At 35.0% G+C, this 22492-nt stretch overlaps 1 long non-coding RNA gene across 1 annotated transcript in view; it reads right to left on the minus strand.

The window, feature by feature from the left end:
- Positions 1–18091, minus strand: part of LOC136152893 (uncharacterized) — a 37083-nt gene extending 18992 nt beyond the window's left edge. The window contains exons 1-2 of the long non-coding RNA XR_010660284.1: positions 17985–18091; positions 9838–9943 (exon numbers count right to left, since the gene is read on the minus strand). This is a non-coding gene — a long non-coding RNA (uncharacterized lncRNA). The remainder of the gene's footprint in view (positions 1–9837; positions 9944–17984) is intronic.
- Positions 18092–22492: the final 4401 nt, after the last annotated feature.

The raw sequence follows: 22492 nt of genomic DNA on the forward strand, positions 1-22492 counted from the left end.
TAGTATACTGTAATGTTCTTTATCTTCCTGGCTTACTTCACTCTGTATAATGGGCTCCAGTTTCATCCATCTCATTAGAACTGATTCAAATGAATTCTTTTGAATGGCTGAGTAATATTCCATGGTGTATATGTACCACAGCTTCCTTATCCATTCATCTGCTGATGGGCATCTGGGTTGCTTCCATGTCCTGGCTATTATAAACAGTGCTGCGATGAACATTGGGGTGCACGTGTCTCTTTCAGATCTGGATTCCTCAGTGTGTATGCCCAGAAGTGGGATTGCTGGGTCATATGACAGTTCTATTTCCAGTTTTTTAAGAAATCCCCACACTGTTTTCCATAGTGGCTGTACTAGTTTGCATTCCCACCAACAGTGTAAGAGGGTTCCCTTTTCTCCACACCCTCTCCAGCATTTATTGCTTGTAGACTTTTGGATAGCAGCCATCCTGACTGGCGTGTAATGGTACCTCATTGTGGTTTTGATTTGCATTTCTCTGATAATGAGTGATGTTGAGCATCTTTTCATGTGTTTGTTAGCCATCTGTATGTCTTCTTTGGAAAAATGTCTGTTTAGTTCTTTGGCCCATTTTATGATTGGGTCATTTATTTTTCTGGAATTGAGCTTCAGGAGTTGCTTGTATATTTTTGAGATTAATCCTTTATCTGTTTCTTCATTTGCTATTATTTTCTCCCAATCTGAGGGCTGTCTTTTCACCTTACTTATAGTTTCCTTTGTAGTGCAGAAGGTTTTAAGTTTCATTAGGTGCCATTTGTTTAGTTTTGCTTTTATTTCCAATATTCGGGGAGGTGGGTCATAGAGGATCTTGCTGAGATTTATGTCGGAGAGGGTTTTGCCTATGTTCTCCTCTAGGAGTTTTATAGTTTCTGGTCTTATATTTAGATCTTTAATCCATTTTGAGTTTATTTTTGTGTATGGTGTTAGAAAGTGTTTTAGTTTCATTCTTTTACAAGTGGTTGACCAGTTTTCCCAGCACCACTTGTTAAAGAGGTTGTCTTTTTTCCATTGTATATCCTTGCCTTCTTTGTCAAAGATAAGGTGTCCATAGGATCGTGGATTTATCTCTGGGCTTTCTATTCTGTTCCATTGATCTATATTTCTGTCTTTGTGCCAGTACCATACTGTCTTGATGACTGTGGCTTTGTAGTAGAGTCTGAAGTCAGGCAGGTTGATTCCTCCAGTTCCATTCTTCTTTCTCAAGATTACTTTGGCTATTCGAGGTTTTTTGTATTTCCATACAAATGCACTAGATGTTAATGCTCCTCATTCAGCTTAGCAACCTGTCTGCTAAATTTCACTGGAAATGTAGCAAGCTCACTGAGTTCCATTGCAAAAACCAGTAGTATGCATGCTTGGTAAGCTGCTTCAGTCATGTCTGACTCTTTGTGATCCCCCATACTGTAGCCCACCAGGCTCCTCTGTCCATGGGATTCTCTAGGCAAGAATACTGGAGTGGATTGCCATTCCCTTCTTCAGGGGATCTACCTGACACACGGATCGAACCTGTGTCTCTTAAACATCTGCATTGGCAGGCAGTTTCTTTACTACTAGCAAGTGGGTAGCCATTCCTTTCTTTGGGATCTTTCTGACCCAGAGATCCAATCTGGATCTCCCACACTGCAGGTAGATTCTTTACTTTCTGAACCACCAGGGAAGCCCAAAAGATAGCAGTAGATGATATAAGCTCTCATGCAATTGCAACTGCATTATTCTCACCAAATACAGCCTGATGGATATGACAGTGTTACATGAAACACATTAATTACTGAAATTATATTTGTCAGAGCAATAAATATCTACCTTTGATGCTAGAGAATATATGATTTGAAGCAAAAACTTTAATACACCTTATGTTAATTATTTACAAGGATTCACAAACACTGTGCTCTAAATGAACATATAAATATATACATGTAGTCGCATGGAGACATATATGCAGTGAGAGAGGTCTGTAGATTATAATGATTTGGGAGGATGCTTCTACACAACTAATACGCCTTAAAATTTCATCTTCCATATGCGGTTCATTTTGGAAAGCTATCACTTCCATTGAAATGACTTTTCTTTTGTCTATCCCTCCTGCAATATTATAAAATGCTCAAAGACAAAGGTCACATTTTATTTGTCTTATTTGTCATGGCACTATATATCATAATGGCTATTAGATGGGTCAATAAACTAGTGGATGAAGTTAGAGAACTTCCATAATATAAATGCCTAGGCAGTAAATCAAGAAGATGCTAAGGACAGAGAATTATTTAATCTGCTAGTGGTTTTAAAAAAGGTCTCAATCCCATAGTTCACTTGTCAACAAGTGAGCATCAAGAGAGACAGGTTGTCCACAGTTTCAGATCTAATTTTTGCCTTTTGTTCCCAGTTAAGGCAGTCTTTCTGTTGCTTACTTAAACTGATTTCTCATAAATAAAAATGACTCAAGGACTAACTATTATGTGTGATTCTGTAGGCACACACATAATATACATAATCTTTGTGTGTATACAGGTGTATACACACACACACACACACACACACACACATATATACACCTATAATGTGTGTGTGTGTGTTTGTGTGTGTGTGTATAATTATATACATCCTGGGAATCCCTAATGTCTTCATTGCATCACACCCTGCAGTTTAGTTTCCAGCATCCAACCATTTGACTGGTTTTTCACAACGTTCCTCTCAAAGTTTATATTTATTAGCTTGTCTTATTTCTTGACCTATATACCTATTTCTTTTAGTAGTCAAAATATTTCTAATCTGTTTTAAGAATTCTTTCAAGTCATCATAGCCTCTAACAAAAACATAAGATCACAGTGCCCATTTTATTCTGCAAGTAGAATTCCATAATACATTCTCAGGATGTGGTATCAGTAATTCTTCTCTCTTTCTAGAATCCTTTCAGAGTCAAAATTCATTACTTGTGCAGGTTTAGGTTATACATCTCACGGCCACAGAAGCACTGTTCATATCACAGTCCTCAGAGACTGGCATACTATTTATTGTCACAATTAGTGAATGGTGACTAAGCATCTTAAAGAATGGACAACTAATCCCACGATGCACAAAGGTGGCATGCTGGCTAGTGGGTGCTGCTTATAATCTGATTATCACTGACTCAGAAAGGGCAAACTTCAGCCTTCAAGCCTGATGTAAAAACAGAAACCAAAGTTGCTTTAGTGAGGTAAAAACTTAGCTGAACAAGATATAGGCATCGATTGTTTTCAGTCATTGTACAGTGGACAGAAGAAACAGGGAACCTTGAGAGAAAGGAAACAAGATTAGCACATGAGGACCCATGTTCTGCTTGGCTGCGTTATTGAATCATGGGCACTGGAAGAGGGAGTCCAAGCAAATCCTCCAGGTCTTGCTGAGTTGAGGATACAGAAACCATGGAGGAGCATGCTGAGATTGCACAGCAAAGTTGCAGACAAAGAAGTACAAGGGGAAAAAGCTTCAGAAACGTGCTCGGGGTACTCTTGCATTTTTGCTGAGAACTAATCAGTCTATGTATAGAGTTCAAGTTCGTGAGGCTGAACAAAGGATAGTCCGTAACTTGTAAGCTGAACAATCCCAGAGATCAGAGAAAGTAGAAAGACATTTGATCAGGCCACTGAGGGTCCCTGGTGATAATCCACTGGGTCATGCATTACTACTAGAGCTAAACTCTATCTGGAGTGAAGCCTACTCTAGGCCAACCATAACAAAGCTTAACAAGAGGCCTTAAAGAGATCAAGCAGATCTGCTAGTAGCTTAAACTGCTGCCAGATGAAAGGACAGACTCTTTCAAGGAAAACAACAGTGCAGACATGACTCCAACATAAAAGTACTGAGCATGGCAAGAAGCAAGACAACATGAGCCACAATCAGGAGTAAATCAGACAACTGAAACAAATTCAGAAACGAGAAGGGTTTTCTCTGGGAACTCAGGAAAAAGGATGTTATTGGAGCTCTTATACCAATATTTAACTATTTTGATATTGAACATAATAAACTAGCAAGCAATAAAAAACAAAGTGCAAAAGACTCTCCTTAGTATACAATAAGAAAAAATAGGATTTAAGAAATATGTATGCATGATCTTCTGTGCAAAAGATATTAATACGCAGGAAATGTAATTTTGAAACCTTTGAGACAGTTCACCCTCAGAGCCCAGCTGGAAATGAAACATGACAGAAGAGGAAGAAATGACACTTTGTTGAGTATATTTTGAGCTATGACTCTTAGAATGGTGATAATGTTTCCCATAGTCTCAAGCGATTAAAACCTGTCAGAATACGGTATATACAAAATAAAATTCAAAAGGTAACAAACTTGACTCTATTACAAAATGATAAATATAATCACATTGATTAGACTGGGGCAGAAAAAACCAGCCAAAGAAGTCTTAAACACACACACAAATTGACTGTATCTGTAAGGCTAAAGACAAAAAAGAACTGTGTGAACAATATTAGACTCCAGTTTGTAAATGTGCTTTTCACAAGGTTATGAGTTTGTAGATATGAAATTACTTTGTGTGTGTGCTAGGATTGAGCAAAAAGTAAATATATGGTGGATAATGAAAGCCTGGGCGTCTACTCTCAGAAAATAGTTATTGATACAAATGAGGGAAAAGGGAAGGCCAGAATGAATGCTGTAGTGTTAGACTAGGGGGAAAAGCATATGGTATGTTTTTAGTACTCAGACAAGTAGATAAATGTAGAAACATAGATGTATATGAGTGTATGAGTTGATATATATATATATTTCCTACCTCCTCCAGCAAAAGGGCCTAGAAGCAATACCACTGAAGTAACAATGAGAATATTGTTCCTAATTAGAGGAGTCAAGATCCTTGGAGAAACATTTGGCATCAGGATCGGGCAAGGAAAATGTAAGATGAGTCGGGGATATTTTGATGCCAGAAAGTAAGAAAGTGCTCCCAGAATGATGATGGAGATTTTTGAAGAAGACACAAAACCCAACCCGAAGGAGCTCTCATAGCCAAATCTGGGAAATTTTGAGCTGTAAAATAATAAAGATAGTTAGATTTATAACCTCGAGAAGAAGATAAGATATCCACGAGTCCATACTAATATAAATAATTGAATATGTCAACAAAAAAGGGGAAGAATCACAAGGGCCAGCTCTTTCTTACAGTAAAACTTTCATCACTGAATATAGAAGGAGTAAAGAAAATAGAAAATCATTCATTTTCAGTAATAATCATCACAAGGCAGAACCTTTGAGAAATATTAAAATCAGTGTGACACAGGCACATTGAGAAGCTGTCTGCACAGTGTGAAGCATCTCCCACAATACGCGTCATTATGAAATGGCACACTTACAGTGGAGGTGCCGCCTTAGCCACGTGATCACATTGAATGCTACTCGTCACAAGATACATCAAAGACATGGAGTTTCTTATATGATGCGCTGAGCAGGTCATAACATCCATTCTGTGGTGTTTTTTTACCAAAAAAATATTTAATTTTAATGTAATTGTGAGAAAACGCCAGAAGAATTAAAGTTGAGAGATATTCTACAAAAATAAATGACCTGCCCAATTTTGGTACTCTTTTTTTTTTTTTTTCATTTTTCAAATGTCTGAATAAGACTAAGGAACTGTCAGAAGACATGGTGACATGACAACTAAATGAAATGAGAGAACCTAATTTATATTATGGACCAGAAAAAGGACATTAGTAGGATATATAGAAGAATACTCTATCATTTGGCAGGATGCAAAGTGTTGCAGAATAACCCATGAGTCAAAGGAAAAAGAAAAGCACAAGGGAAATTGGAAAATAGTTTTAGAAAATGAAAATATAATAAAAATTGTGTGGTGCAGCTAAAATATTTCTTACGGGAAAATGTATAGATTTAATATTCTTATATTGAACATATAGAATCTATTATCTTAAGATAATAGATTAAGGTTCTACCTTAAGAAGCTAAAAAATGAAGCATAAAGTAAACCCAAATTAAGTATAAGGAAGAACATTTTAAAAGATAAGAGCATCCTTGGTGGCTCAGATCATAGAGAAAATTAACAGAAACATAAATCGGTAATTTGAAGGAAAAAAATGAATCTGAAAAATGTCTGGCTAGATTTATCAAGAAGAAAATGGAAAAGTCACAGATTTTAGCTATCAGGAATGAAACAGAAAGAATATAACTACAGAACCTACAGACATTAATCTGATAATAGGGATGTTATGAAATCTTTAGGCAAGTACATTTGGCAGACTAGATGACATGCCAAATTCTTTGTAAAACCCTAGTTTTTAACTACTAAGAATATTTGAATTTTACTTTAAAAGTTCCCTACAAATAAAATTCTAGACTACATAATTTCTCTGATGAGTTCTGCTCAACTTTAAGGAAGTAGAGCAATAATCCCAAACAAAATGTTTTGGAAAATAGAAGTGAAAGAAACACTTCCTAACTGATGTTACAGGGCCAGTATTACTCTGTTAAACCAAGACAAAGACATTTATAAGCAATCAAACTGCAGACTAATATTCTTTATAAACATAGATCAAAACTCCCTTAAAACATAATAACAAATTGAGCTTGAGAATATGTAAAATGAGCAACTGGAGTTTCTAATAGAATTGCAAGGTTGAATAATAGCTCATAAAAATCAATTTTGTTCACCTTATTCATTATTTGAACAGAAAAATTATATGATCAGTTCAACAGATGTAAGAAAAAATTAAAACACTTAAACACTCAATATGTTAAAATTATCTAGCTAAAAATAGAAAGTAAGTTCCTCAGCCTAATAAAGAGCATGTCTAAAAACCCTGTGCCAAGCATTTAGTGCTGAAAGAATTAATGATTTCCCCCTGAAATTGGAGATAAGGCAAGGATGTTCTTATCACTTATTTGACTAAAGGCCTTGAGCAGTAAGACTAGACAAAAAATAGAAAATGTATCGACTATACAGGAAAGAGCGGTAAAACTATATCTACTACAATATAGAGGAATAAACTAGTGATATGTCCAACAGTATGAATGAATCTCAAAAACTTTCTAACTACAAAACGCTAAGCACAAAACAGTCCAGTCTATTTATATGAAAGTTCCTAAGAGACAAATCTAATTCAGAGTAACAGAATGGTGTTGGAGATAGGAAAGATAACTGGGAAGGGGTATAAGGGAAAGTTTTGGAGTGAAGGAAATAACATCTTGTTTGTTCCAGGAGCTACCTGGATAATTACATCTGTCAAAATTCACCAAGCTATACACTTAAAAGAGTAATATTTATTTTATGTAAATTACATTTCAATAGAGTTGATTTTTTTTTTTTAAAGTGTTTCCCAGGGTGACCAAAATAGGGAGAAAAAGAAGAAAAGTGTTTTGAGATAGCTACTAGGAGCTTGCTTTTTGCAGCAACTCTGCTTTCCAGCAGGCTGTGGTCTTTAAGGATACTGTCTGCCCCGAGTGTGCTGCCAGCGCTTCAGCACCAAAGGCTTCTGCCTCCTTAGAGGCAGGAGTGGGTAGAGTATCCTGGGGAGGGTAGAGGTATATTAGGGCTCCAAATGTACATTCTCTTTCCAAAGTATGTTTATTAAGCCAACAAAAACAAACCAGAAAGCTAAGTAAGTCCAAAGCATCTTCTCATACAATTTTGTAACGAATTAAGTGAAAATTTCAACCAGTGAAATTTGGCTTATATAGTTCTTCCCCTAACAGGATTAACTTTTGGATTGCGGGCCAAACCTCGTATCACTTGTTTCCTCTTTTCTCTCCTTCCTGCTGTCTTTCCTTCTTCCCTTCCCTGTCTTCCTTTCTCATCTTCTTCCTTCTTTGCTTCCTTCCTCTCCTACTCTTTCTTCCTTACTCTTTTTCTTCATGGTTTTGTTTGCCATACATTAGGAAAAATAGAACTGGGCTGTAAAGTTTTAAGAAGGGGTTCCCGGCAGGCTCATTCTTGCCCCCATGTGATCCCTGTAGTTGGCACTATTTCCTCACTGGCACTTTTGTACTTGAGTAATTAACGTTTGAAGGAAAAGCCTGATCTGTTTTTGTCATGGACTATGTTCCAAGGTATTTTACTGGAAACACAGCAGGACTGCTATAGTGTGTAAAACATTAGGAATCTAAAACTATTCCTTTCCCAATTTTGCCCTAGTAGCAACTATGCACCCTGATTAAATTATGACTCTTATTTGAAATACTAATGTGCATAACTAAGAAATAGGATGCCTAATGATTGTCATTCTGATCTCAAAAAGTTACTGAATATGAGAGAAGTGATCAAGGGAAGCTTTGTGAAATGCTCAGAAGCATACAATGAAACCAGATTCATCATCCTGCCATTTAGAATTTTAATGTTTCAACTGTTTTTAATACTGTTTAATATAAAAATTAACCTATTTAGAATCTATGGAATATGATTAATTGCTTTGTTTAAGAAGAAATTATAAGTCATCTGTGAAGTGTTCAGTTACACTGTATGTGTATCCCCTAAATTTATACATTAAAGTCCTAAATCCCATGGTGATGATATCTGAATGTATGGACATAGGCAGGGAATTAGGTTAGGATGAGATCATGGGGGATGGGGTAAGACCCTCATGGTGGAATTAGTGTCCTTATAAGAAGAGCTCTCTCTTTCCTCCATGTGAAGACACAGTGAGAAAGTAGCCATCTGCAGTCCAGAGAGACTTCTCACCAGACACCTACCCTTCCAGTACCCTCAGCTCAGACTTCCAGCCTCCAGAACTGTGAGAAATATATTTCTGTTGTTTAATCCACCCAGTCTATGGTGTTTTAACAGTTTGAGTGGACGAATATAAGTGATGATAGAGACCATCATTTCCTTTTGACCTTAAATATGAATATATAAAACTAAATTTTTATATAATTTTATATAATTACATGAATATGTATGTAATGACATTATACATATCTTTTGACAAGATCGTGCTTATATTATAAACAATTTTGCCTCTGATTTTAACAACCAACACAATATAGATGTTTTCTCGTGTTAATAAATATTGCCTGATATTCTCTTTCACTGTTTGCATGACATGTCATCATAAAGATTGTCAGGTTCTTTTAAGCCATGCTTTTGGCTATCTAGATTATATCTGACTTTCCATTACTATATGGTATTATGTTATGAATCAACTTAGTAGTTAAGTTTTTGTCTAAACATGTGATTGTTTCCTCACACTAGAATATCAGAGTTGATTCACTTTTAAAATTATCACAGCACATACCAAATACATATCAAAAATATTATACTTATTTGTACTTCAAACAATTAGTTCATAAACGTGACTATCTCACTGAATTTTACAATGTCTAGTTCCCTGCAGCTGAATGTCAAAGGAGAGAGTGCATAAATGTCCCATCGGCCCTGAGCACCATCCGCACTTACTTTTCCTGTCTCATCCACCCTCAACAGTACCCAACACTATTCCTCAATTTTCATTACTAAGAGGATGAGTGAAAACTGTGTGCTCTTTTATTGTACTATTATTACAAATGAAGGCACAGATAAGAGTGAAAAGTCATTCCTATCTTTATGTTTAGATTTCTTCCTCTATAATTTTTTATAAATTTTAATCAATTTTCATTTCTTAAGAGTTTTAAAATTGCCACTTGAAAGGTTAAAAGTCTTTTGCAGAGAAATGATTAATGTTATTATTAAAACTAGGCAAAACATTCACAAATTTGTAGCAGATGAATAATAAATATTATTAATCTACAGGGTTTTGTGAATAGTTTTTCCCAATTTGTCACTTTGACTTTTAGCTTTTTCTTGTACACAAGTTACAACCAGGTGTTTTTGTAAGGTGGAGTTCAACTTACCTGTGACTGTGACTTCTTTTCTGCCCAGAAGAGAGAGCAGAAACCATACCTCAATTCTAGGGTACCACTGTCATTTTTGTTTCCTCTACATCTTTCTGCCATCACACTGTGAACAAGTGAAGTAAACATTGAGGCTCCAAACTCACTTAAAACTATATAGATCATTTTAAACAATTAAACAAGGAGATTCGTTAAGGAGGGTAAATGATCAGAAAGTAAGTGTTTGCCAGAGGAGACAAATGGGAAAGGAAGCACAAAAAAGAACAACTAAAACACTGTCATCATTTTGGGGGCACAATTAAATCTGAAAATTAGCAAGACAGCGAGAACTTAACTTACATTTTGGAAGTTTATAATGATAAGTAAAAAACTGATCGACAGTCTGTGGTGTGACATAGTTTTCTCTCTGGTGTCTTCAATGCCTGTAGTTTCATATTTGAGTGATAAAAGGTTGGAAATTATAGTGCTACTACTGGTATTTGTTAATGAACCTTTAAATTGGCCATCACTGTTATAGCCTGTTTATGTTGGCTTGGCTGTGGTGGCTCTTTTATTGAAATAGATAACACAATTAATTTACTTCAATCTTCTAAAATATTTGGATTTTATCCAAAGAAAATGACTGTCAGAAATAATGCCAGATTTGGGACCAGCAACAGGAAAACTCTACACATATCACCAACCAAAAGTGCCAGTTGTAAAAGGAGGGGGAAATTGTTGTAAGGGAGAAAGTGAAAGTCGCTCAGCCCTGTTCGATTCTCTGTGGCCCACCATGGACTGCTGGAGTGGGTAGCCTTTCCCTTCCCCAGGGGATCTTATCTTCCCAACCCAGGGATTGAACCCAGGTCTCCTGCATTGCAGGCAGATTCTTTGCCAACTGAGCTATCAGGTGAGGGAGGGGGCACATGCATATCACTCACATGGCTAAGAGAAAAAGAAATCAAATTAATACAAAATTGGTGTCAGACCTAATGAACAACACAGGTTGCTTCCACCACTATGCCAATCTTTGGTCTTGTGAGGGGTTGATGATGTTTTTCAGAAAAATCTTTTTTTCACTTTGTGCCTACTCAAATGTCATACCATACTGACCACTGTATAAGAAGCATGTTTTCCATATAAAAAGCTTATGGTGCATTGCAACCACTAGATACATCCTAGACTTAACAGTAAAAAGCAAACATTCTCATAGACTATGAGACATAAAGCAAAATTATATTTCCCATGCCCGAAAGATTTTGAATTTGAGATGCTTTCTGATAATTTTCATTTTCAAAAACTACTGTCAGTTTTAGCCGTTGACTTTTTTGCCATTAACTTCTAAGTAAGAAGGTGAAGCAAAGGTGGTGTTGACTTAGTTTAGAACAGGGCTTAATAAAATGTCATATATTTGCCATTGTTTGCCCTGATAGCTGAATGTTTGTTTTCAAGGTTAATCAAAATAGAAAATAACTTTTTACAAAGACATCAGAATAAAAGAAAGTAAACCTAGTTCTCATTGTTTTATATAAAAGACATTGTTTTATCTTCTGATATGAAGCATAAAATGTAGAGAGCCAAAACTTTTTAAGGATTAAATTTTTATTTTTGCTTTTATATACATATCTCCATGTATATATATTGAATTATTTGATACTTTATCTTCTTTGAAGGTGAATTGATTTTGATTGCTTAAAGTCTAGTTTCTCTATCAATTTCTTAAAGAGGAGAAAGTCTCTATCAAAATCTTTATTTTTCCAATTATCTGTTTCTTTAATCCTGTTCATTTTTGCTTCATATTTTTAAACTTTATTCTTAAGCACATAGTTATGATAATTTTGTCTTCCTAATGAAATGAGTTATCATTGTGAAATCTCTATTTTTAGGAATACAATTTGTGTTAAGGTCAGTTTTATCTATTATTAACACTGCCACTACAGCCTTCTTTTCTTACTCTTGGCGTGCTAAATATATTTCTCCTCATTAGCCATTTACTAAGTAAATCTCTTATTAACAGGGCTGTGCTTATCTTAGAATTGCAGCACTTTTCTATGTATTATTACTTAAACTGTATCTGTTATATGACTTATTGTTGGGTCTTTTATTCATTTGGACAGTTTTTAATTTGGGTGTTTAGTTTCTTAGTGTTTAATATAATTATTGATATGATTCAATTTAGATCTGCCATGCAGTTTTTTCATTTATCCCCCTTTTTTTGTTACTCTGTTCCCCCTTTTCTCATTTGTTTCTGATTTTTGAATACGTAAAAAATTTTATTTTACCTACTTTCTTAATAACTATAGTTTTTTCCCTTTCTTTTTTTCTTAACTTGATGGATTACAGTGCACATATTTAGTTTTTTCCTAACCAACATAGAGTTAAAATTGGACCACTTCATGTAAATTGTAGACACAGTACAACTACATATATAAATGAGCCTAAACAGATGATAAATTCAATGAACTCCATTTTTTACTGTAAAAGTATATAAAGAGAAATACAGTTTTCCATTTACCCTTATTTTTACCATTTCTTTCTGAGGATCCAATTTGAATTTGGTATCATTTCTTCAGCCTGAATGAATCATTTTAGCTTGATTTAGCATTTCTTAAGATGTCAGTCTGCTGTTATTTTTTATTCACATATTTCAAACTTCTCTTACTGAATTTAGAATTATTATAGCTTCTTGATAAATTGGCCTCTTTATTAATATATAACGTCTCTCTTGGTCCTGGCATTTTTCCTTGTTCTGAGGTCAACTTGGTTTGATAGAATATGAGCACTCCAGCTTTCATCTAAGTGGTGTTTTCATATTATAACTTTTTCCATTCTTTAACATTTATATTTTAATACTTAAAGTGGGTTTCCTGTAGACAACATGTATATATAGGTTTTGGTTTTCATCCAATCTGACAATATTGACTTTTAATTGGGGTATTTGGGCCAGTGCTATCCAATGAAAATAAAATGTGAGCCACAAATATTAGTCACATATATGTAATTTTTAAAAAATTTAGTAGACACACCAAAAAGGGTTAAAATACTCTTTCAATACTTTGCTTTATTTATTCAAATATATCCAAAAATATTCTCATTTAAACAATCAATGTAAAAATATATTACTGACTATTTTACATTAGATTAACTCATACTAAGTTTTTGATAGCCAATGCATGTTTTATACTCATACCACATTTCAATTTGGCCTAAACATATATGTCCCTAATACCTAAATGTGACTTTGGCATTGGATGACACAATATATTCAGTGTGGCTATCAATAAGACTGAAGTTAAAGCTATTTTCTATTTGTTCCATCTCATCTTTCTCTTATCAAATATTTCTGCATTTTTATATTAATGATGTTATGAGATTAATTATATGATTCTATTGTATCTTTACTCTTAGTTAGCTCACCTTGTTCCTTTTTCTTATTAGTAATCGCTTTAGAGTTTACCATATTCATCTTTAACTTATCACAGTCTAAATTAAGATTATGTTATTATCACTTCAAATACAGTATAAAAATCTTATAAGAGTGTAACTCCATATTCACTTTTCCTCTTTGGTTGTATTGTTGTCATATGTTTTATTTCTGCTAATTCTATAAACGAAACCATGCATTATTACTTCTTAATAATAAATGTCAAGTATATTTGTTAATAATGACAAGGAAATGATCTGCTACAGAAATTTTTTAAAGTGAGAACATATATCTTCTTTAAATATTTGAATGTTTATTTAAATATTTTGGAGAAGGAAATGGTAACCCTCTCCAGTATTCTTGCCTGGAGAATCTCCATCGACAGAGGAGCCTGCCAGGCTGCAGACCATGGGGTTGCAGAGTCAGACATGACTTAGCAACTGAACAGCATTCAAATATTTACCATTTCCAGCACTCTCACTCTTTTTGCAGATTCAAATATACGTTTGGTACCAATTAACTTCTGTTTGAATATTTTCCTTAAGTATTACTTTTAGTATGAATCTTCTTAATTCTCACAAGTTTTTTTTTGGTCTGAAACATATTTTTGCCTGTAAGTTTGAAGAATATTGTGATACATGCAATAATTCTAGGTCAAGAAATATTTTTCATTTAGCATCTTAAAGATCTTATGCCACTGTCTTCTGGTTTTATAGTTTCTGAAGTCTGCTTTCATTTTGATGTATATTTTTCTCTTTGTCATGTGTCTTTTTTCTCTACCTTCTTTTAAGATTTTCTTAGTGTCTCTGGTTTTCAGTGATTTTATTATAAACCTTAGTGTTGGTTTCATTACCACCATTGTGCTTTTGTTATTATTTAAATTATTGAATTTATGTGTCTGTCAGTCATCAAATTTATAAACTTTTCATGACTATTTCATCACATTTCTTTCCTGCCTCATTATTTTTTCTTCTTCTAGGACTCCAGTTACTAATGTGTTATAATACTTGATAATATCCCTCTAATAGTGAAATTTATTTTCATCTTTTTCTATGACTTTTTAACATACTTTTCATTAGCATGCCTTTAAATGTAATGAGGTTGCCTGTGACTTATATACTTATAATAACATTCAGTGTATTTTTTTAAGTATATGTTGTACTTTTAATCTCTAGAAAATCTATCTGAATTTTGTTTACAACTTCATTATGATTATTGTGTCTAAGATCTCATCATGTTCAGGTTTTCTTTTATATCCTTTATAGAGAAGTTCTAATGTTTATCTCAGCTACCTTTTAAATTAGCACACTATATAGAGTCAGTAAGTTTCTAGAAAAAAGTGAGCAGAAAGTACAAAAATTCCAATGTATACTCAATTTCCCCTAAACTAGACAGTTTTCCCCATGTTTAGTATCTCAGAGTAGTGTGGCAAATTTTTTGCAATTGATAAGCCTATACATACACATTATCATTAGCTAAAGTGTACAGATTACAGTAGCCTTCATTCAGTAGCCTTCATTCTTTGTGTGTATATTTCTATGGGTTTTGACAAGTGCATAATGTCAGGTCTCCACCATTACAGTGTAACATACAGATAGCTTCCCAGGCCTTTGTGCCACCTGCTCATCCCTCACTCCCAGCACCCTAATCCCTGGCAACCACTGGTCACTATTTTTCTTAGTTAATTTGACTAGAGGTTCATCAACTTCGTTGATACTTTCCAAGAGCTAGCTTTTGGTTTTGCCACCTTTATTGATTTCTGTTTTAAATTTCACTGATTTCTACCCTAATTTTTTATTATTCGTTTGTTCTTACTTTGGATTTAATTTGCTATTTTTCTAGTTTTCTCACCTTGGGTGACACAGAAATGAAGAGGTGTTTCTGAAGTTGGTTATTTCCCTTTCCCCACATCAAAGGTAAAATGGGGCTGGAGTTTGATATTTCCCTTCTCCTAAGTCAGATAGGCTTTATTAAAATACAAGTCAGTCAGATTTTGGTAAAATAGTAACTTTAGAGGGTATTCTTTGTTAAGGATAATAGGATGCTTTTGGAATATTTCAGAATGCTGCATTCTTCTCACACTGTGGGAATCATGAGGACATCTCTCTCTAATGTTCATCCTCAAAAGCTAGTGGGACTATTGGGGGTAAAACTCTCATAAGCATGAGACAACTTGTATGACTGGCCTGCCTGGAGTCTCTTAACATTCAAGCTTATCCAAACAGAACTTCCAACAATTCAGCAGTTGCTGTTTAAGTATTTCTAACAGACTTCTGCTCTTAGACTTTTGCTCCTAGTGAAGAAAACACTTTGACTTGCAGTATATGAATCTGTCTCCAGTTGGGGCAGTAGTTTGCCCTGTGACCTTCAATTCTCTGATGTATATCATATATCTAAAAATGATTGCTGATTTTTACTTTGTTCATCTTTTTCTTTTTCTGAAAATGAAGTGAAATGTCTAAGATTTCTATACTGTAGACCATAAACTGGAAGTTGTCCCAGCTTTCCAAACTCTTCATTTGTTAATTCCTTTATGTGCTATTTCTGCATTTATTTCTATCAAATTATATTTCTCCTGATTAAAATCTGTATTTTTCTGTTCCTTTGATTGCCTAGTAATTTTTGACTAGATGCTGGACACTGTGTATTTCATATTGTACAATAAAGGACTTTTTTTTTTATATATATACCTTTAAAGAGCACTGTATTTTCACCAGGCAGACAGTTAGGTTACATGTGGGTCATATTAATTTTTCAAAACTTTCTTTTTAACTTTTTAAACATGTTAAAAAAGGTTAAAAAGGAAAGTGGCTTCCCTGGTAGCTCAGGCAGTAAAGAACTGCTTGCAATGGGGGAGACCTAAGATTGATCCCTGGGTTGGGAAGATCATCCCCTGGAGGAGGGCATGGCAACCCACTCCAGTATTCTTGTCTGCAGAATCCCATGGACTGGTAGGCTACAGTCCATAGGGTTGCAAAGAGTTGGACACGACTGAAGCGATGAAGCAGGCACACACAGAGAATTTTAAGGCTAACTTACTTTCACTTGCTTTCACTGCTAAGACCTGATGTATCATGAGGTCTTTCCACTTTGACTTCAAGAACAGAAATTACTTCCATCTTATGTGAACTCAAAAAACTTGTCACTCCTGGCCTTTCCCAGGTTCTTTCTCTAATTTCAGAGTTTCCCCTAATGTTTGTGTAGATCAGTACTTAACCAAAGACTCAAGGTGACCCTTCTGCAATTTTCCAGAACTTTCTCATTATGCAGCCCCCTCCACTCTCATATTCTGCCCCACATTCACTGTTCATTCCACTTCAGCCTTCCAGAGCTTTTATCTCTGCTTCCTTTACCCTGATTACCTGGCTCCACTTGGGATCCCCATCCCTGTGCTGTCCTTCCAATCATTAAGCTGTAATGTTGGTACAACCACATCATGTGCCTCTGCTCTTAGAGATTATCACTCTTCTAAGGGATTCTGGCCCACAGGAGTAGATTTAATGGTCACCTGAGTTAAATTCACCCATTCCAGTCCATTTTAGCTCACTGATTCCTGAAGTATTGATGTTCACTCTTGCCATCTCCTGTTTCACCACTTCCAACTTGCCTTGATTCATGGACCTAACATTCCAGGTTCCTATACAATATTGCTCTTACAGCCTCAGACCTTTCTTTCATCACCAGTCCCATCCACAACTGGGTGTTGTTTTTGCTTTGGCTGCATCCCTTCATTCTTTTTGGAGATATAGCTCCACCGATCAGCAGTAGCATACTGGGCACCTACCAACCTGGGGAGTTCATCTTTCAGTGTCCTGTCTTTCTGCCTTTTCAGTTATCATATACAAAACAGGGCTTCCTCGTGGCTCAGTGGTAAAGAATCCACCTGCCAATGCAGGCGATGGAGATTTGATCCCTGGGTCAGGAAGGTTCCATGGAGAAGGAAATGGCAACCCACTCCAGTATTCTTGTCTGGGAAATCTCATGTATAGAGGAGCCTGGTGGGCTAACGTCCATTGGGTCGCTAAGAGTTGGACACAACTGAGAGATTAAATGACAACAACAACAATATACAAGACAACTGAGGAGAAGTGTCATTAAATCAACACTTCCCCCTAATGCGTAGTAAACTATCTAAAAATGGATACATATTGTCTTTAATAATTTTAGTTCAGTGATGAGAACTATTTTTTAATGATCGATACATAGGTCTATATTGTTAGAATGGAGATAGGCGAATTTGCATCATGAACCCACAGACCTTCTTGGGTTGAAAAATGAAAGTGTTAGTTGCTCAGTCATGTCCCACTCTTTGCGTTCCCATGGACTGTAGCCTGGCAGGCTCCTGTGTCCATAGAATTCTGCAGGCAAAAACATTGGAGTGGGTTGTGACATAACCAAATCCAGTTTGCCCTGGATGCTTTATAGTGCACTCAAATATCCATGCTCAAATTTCCCCATCATGGAAAAATAACAAAGCCAGTGAAAGAAAATTTACTAAAGGTAGAAGGAAACCATAAGTTTCTAATACAGTTGGGAAGATATCCAATGATGTATCAGTGATGCAGTGCATCACAGGATACAACAAAGATGCGACAGTGATCTTAAACTTTAGATATAGGAAACTGAAATTTACTCCAGTTTATAATTCCTCAGAGTAGAATCCCAACCTGGAGAAAAGCTTTGTGAGAAATCTCAAAGAGCTGTATCACTATAGGCAGAATTAAGGACAAGTTTAATAACTTACTTTTAGTTGTGTTGTCAATGGGTTTTGATACAGGGAAGACTGGGAGGACAAATAACTCTCCTGTTCAAGGATTCACTGCACATCTGCATAAGGCAGCATTCTGTAATCAAAAAAAAAAGTTGATAAGCAATTTCAGACTCAGATTCAGCTAAGACTTGAAATGGACATTCTTCCATATTTGATTCAGAGCAGCCTTCTTTCTTAAGCTCATCTTTTTTTCATTTATAAATCTATAGAAAATAAAATAAATGAAATAAAAACATTCACTACTTAACTAACATTGTCTATTTGGTTGAGTGGGGTTATCATCTCACATATTTCTATTTCCCTAGGCTTTGTGTCCTTATCTTGAGTAATATCTTTGTCACACATTTCTAGCGTATAAAGCATGAGATCTGCAAACCAACATTTCTAGAGAAATATAAGCAATTTACCAGAATTCACAGTCAGTTACCAAACTCTGTATGCCTGGTTTGTGTAGTATTGATGAATTTACACTCTCTTTGGCTTATATAAAACTGAGAATGAGGATGAACGATATTGTATATATTAATAACCAAACATTAAAACAAAATAGACTTATTGTAGATCAAGACTGCCTCCTCCCCTCAGCCTACGATAGCAGATGCAGTTTCTATATAGAGAACATAGTTTTAAAATCTTATCTCAAATGTCCAAGTCTAACTCTTGAGAAAGATAGGTTTGGCACTAAGAGTAATAGCATTTTTTTAACATCCAATATCTTGTCTCATCAATTATTTTAGTAAAGTTTGCTCTGCAACTGTATTCTCTTCATTCCCAAAATGTCACTGGCAGACTGTAATACAGTTCCTGAACCTTGATTCAAAGCTGGGCAGAAATCTCATGAAAGCTATTTTTTTCCCCCTATAATGTGTAACATGTGGGTTTCTTGGCTTACAAAGAGACTTCAAGAAGGCATGATTCTTTAATAATATACCATAGAGAAAATGTTACTTAAAGTAAGCTTTAAGATAAAAATAATCTAATTATGTAATTATGGATAGAGAAAGAGCTCTCTGTGGTTAGCCTGGATCCAACTATGATAATATGATTTTCATGAAATTGGCACAGTTGACAACTGAGACTGCAAATGTTAGATTGCTCATCATTGGTGGGCTTTCTGTAAGATTTTAATCATGAACAGGCAATGACTACATCAAATACCACTTAAGTTTGAAATCAAACAGACTGTTTCCTATATTAAGTACAATTTAAGGAGACATCACCTTTGATTCATATGTAAATATCTGGCAAAAATCCTTAAGCTACTTGTTGACCCATTTTTCATCTTTGGTAGATGGGAGCATAGTTTGCCAATATAAGAAGCTACTGAATCGCATTGACTTAGGGATCCAATCCAAATCCAGAAGATACTTTAGTTTTTGATATTGTTTACATTTAGCAAAGCACAATTCCCAGTTTCTACCAGGGAAAAAAAAAGGACTTACAGCCCTCTCTATAACAAAGAAACATAAACTACTCAAAAGATTTAGGGAGCCAAAAAAGAGGGGAAAAAAAGCCTTCGAATTTCTTTTTGGTGCATGAAGTATACATAACTTTAAAACTTAAGGATTTAACTTTCCTAAATATATGCCTGGATTTAAAGATCACAGGGGGAAATGTGGTCAAAAAATAAGTTTGAGGTTTTATTTCAACTATATTATTTATAAAATAATTCATGAAGACTGATGATTTCAAAACAGAGCCGTGTCATCATTTTCTAATTCATGTAAAACAAATGGCAACATTTTGAACATGTGTCTGTCTTTCATAACATTATGCATTTTTCCCATCCCCGTAAAACCTCACTACATATATAACAGTATCTTTAACTAATGAAATTGCAGTCATCCAAAAAAATTGAGACAACTACAAACTTACTAAAAACTAACTGAATGGGTAATTTTTTCATTGGACATTATTTAAAAATTAAGGTTAGAAAAATATGAATTGGGGCTATTTTCCCTAGAGTCACACTATTCTAACCTGTATTTGTAAGGAATGAGAAATGTACGAAGAAATTCTTTCTTGCTCAAAGATTTACAATGAGGCAGTAACTAAGAAAGAATCAGTCATCTGTGGCCACTTTGAAGTGTCGCAACCTTTTAGTGAAAATGTTTATCTCATTGGAATGTTTATCTTGTTGGAATAAAAATGTGTGTATCTGGACACAAGAAAATTAACTGTGGATATAGAACAACTGTAGATTTACTTTTTGAAACAAAACGTTTTTAGTGAAGAAATACATATGTGAATAAATAGATGATGGTCAAAAATATGTGGCCTACAGTTTAAAAAAATAGGGAAAAATTACTGTTCTTGTTTCATATTCGAGAATGGCAACCACAGATAAAGACAATTTGAAGCCTTTATTCCCCCAGTTCTGTAAAATATTTGGTTTGTTAATTTTACGACACTTCAAACAGAAGCCTCCATTGTATAACATTTCATAAAATAAAATTTCCAAAACTGATCTCAATTTATTTGTCCAGCAAACTCTGACTCTTTTATAAGTTGTAATTACTAACACTTTCGAGGACGGTTAAGTTTAAAAGAAAGAATTTCCACATATATGACCTGAATTTGAAGTTTTTTCCTAAATTAATTTCCATGGAAAATATATCACACATTGGAATATAAATTGATAGATTTTTATAGTTAACATCTATTCTTTTCAAAAATACTTCCTAGACTAGAACCAGTCAGTGATTTTCAGTTTTACCTCTTAGTGCCAGATAATAACCCTTCTTTTTTTTTTTAATTTTGGGAACACCTTACTATTGATTTACATATGGCTGTGCTGGGTCTTCGCTGCTGGACGGGCTTTTCTCTCATTGCGGTGTTCAGGGTTCTCATTGTGGTAGCTCCTCTTGTTGCAGAACATGGGCTCTGGACACTCAGGATGCAGTAGTTGCAGCATCAGGGCCCTCGGGCACAGGCTCAGTGGTTGTGGCTCATGGACTTAACTGATCTCTGGCAGGTGGGATCTTCCCAGACCAGACCCTGAACCTGTGTTTCCTGAATTGGCATGTGGATTCTTTACCACTGACCCACCAGAGAAGTACGACCCTCCATTCTTATCTTTTGACTTTGTCCAAGTCCATCCACATAAATATGCTTCAGTGAAATTTCACTTTCTTTTATATATTGTTCAATACAATTTATTTCCAGAGAGATACATAGCTATTTTTCCATGGATTAGAAAGAATGACTATAACATTTTTCCCAGTTTTTTTTTTCCACTTGATTTGTAAGATTTGTTTTGTGACTCAATATATTAAGTAGTTGTGACATTGGCCTATTAAAATCTAAATACTTTAAGGTCAAGCAATATTTAAAATAAGTAATTTCATTAATTCCTTAGCTTTTAGAGGAAAACAAGGTAAAGAAATAGCATTTAGAGTTTATATCAAACTGCCAAGGAAAGGCACCAGGCCTTCTCAAAGCCAACCGCTCTCCTCCATGATTAAAGTAAGATAGCTGACCTGTTAGTTCGGTTCCATTTTCAGTTTTAGCAATGTCTTAATCGGGAAATTGCAAAACAATGTTGTCATGCAAGACTTCCAGGAGTACATCTGTTTCTAATGTACAGTGCATAATTTAATGACGAGACACTTCAGTGGTCTACCCACTGCGAATCTCAGTTGTTAAATATGTCTGGAGCAAGACATCTTTAAACAGTAGGCACTATTTTGGTACATTAATTTTCTCACACTCAGAAGCGGAAAATATAATTCTAACTGTCACTTTGTATGAAGCTCTGTTTACTTTAAAATGCTATTTAGAGCTTAAATGTCTTGTTCAAACTGATTAACTATAGTGGAATTTAAAACTTTTATAAAACCTATTTATTATGGTTAATGTTTTTAGAAATTTTTTCTCCCCTTTAGACTATAGTTTAAGAAAGCTATCTAATTGGCAATGAAACACAGACTCTCAAGGCAAACCTTGAAAAAGATAAACCAACCGATTTCCAGAAGACACTAAAATCTAAAATGCAAGCCACAACTTGGTGTAGAACTAGAAGTGTAAACAGAGAAGGTAAACACTTCTCCAAGAGATTAGGAATGGAGAGCCAAAGCCTAAATAACCGTCCCCAGACCACAATGGCCTGGTGCTTACCAACAGTATCTTCAGTGATTCAGCTTGGCTGACCACACGCTTGCTAAGTGGCTTGGTATCCAACAAATCTCTTACAGTGTATAAGATCTAATGATATGTGGTTAAATGTGGGTATCCTGTTTAGAACTTGTCTGACCAGTATCCCAAAGAGATAACAAATGTATGGTAAGGGGAAAATATCCCACTAAAGAATTTACAAGTAGAAGAACTTTTATTAAAATTGTTTCAGTATTAGTATCAGCCTCCATTTTCAATTATAGATAGTACCTTGAAACAATCAACTCCACTCTTCATTTAGACTATCAAATAACTCCTGTATTCAGATTTAGTCCTAACCTATTTAAGATTGAAAAAATGTTTCCCAG

The sequence above is a fragment of the Muntiacus reevesi genome, chromosome 22, assembly GCF_963930625.1.
Source record: "Muntiacus reevesi chromosome 22, mMunRee1.1, whole genome shotgun sequence".
Lineage (NCBI taxonomy): Eukaryota > Metazoa > Chordata > Mammalia > Artiodactyla > Cervidae > Muntiacus > Muntiacus reevesi.